Source organism: Zootermopsis nevadensis, unplaced genomic scaffold (genome assembly GCF_977971745.1).
Source record: "Zootermopsis nevadensis isolate Lab colony 2312 unplaced genomic scaffold, Znev_1.0 Znev_ptg000002l, whole genome shotgun sequence".
Taxonomy (NCBI): Eukaryota; Metazoa; Arthropoda; class Insecta; order Blattodea; family Termopsidae; genus Zootermopsis; species Zootermopsis nevadensis.
In genome coordinates this window covers 17,396,022-17,396,249 of record NW_028259134.1, presented here as the reverse complement: position 1 = coordinate 17,396,249, position 228 = coordinate 17,396,022, and the positions used below count along the sequence as shown (strand labels likewise).

Below are 228 nucleotides of genomic sequence, written 5' to 3'. Positions count from 1 at the left end.
GAGCGGAGCGACACCGGAGGCTGTATCTTGGAGGGAACCGTATGGAAACAGCCCCTCATATTTCAGTATACAGCTTTTTGTTTGATTTTTGGTCAGAATTTACACTTGTAGTAGATCCGTTCCTCGGCAAACACTTCGATAGTTGACTTATGTCAATTTTACTATAAAATAGTACAACTTTCGTTTTATTGAAGTGAATAAAGTACAGAAAATCGTATAAAGGGGATT

The 228-nt window shown here is 38.2% G+C and overlaps 1 protein-coding gene across 1 annotated transcript in view; it reads left to right on the top strand.

Annotated features, from left to right (window-relative positions):
• Nucleotides 1–228, top strand: part of Unc50 (Unc50 RNA binding protein) — a 62,414-nt gene that overhangs the window by 12,210 nt on the left and 49,976 nt on the right. The window lies entirely within an intron of this gene.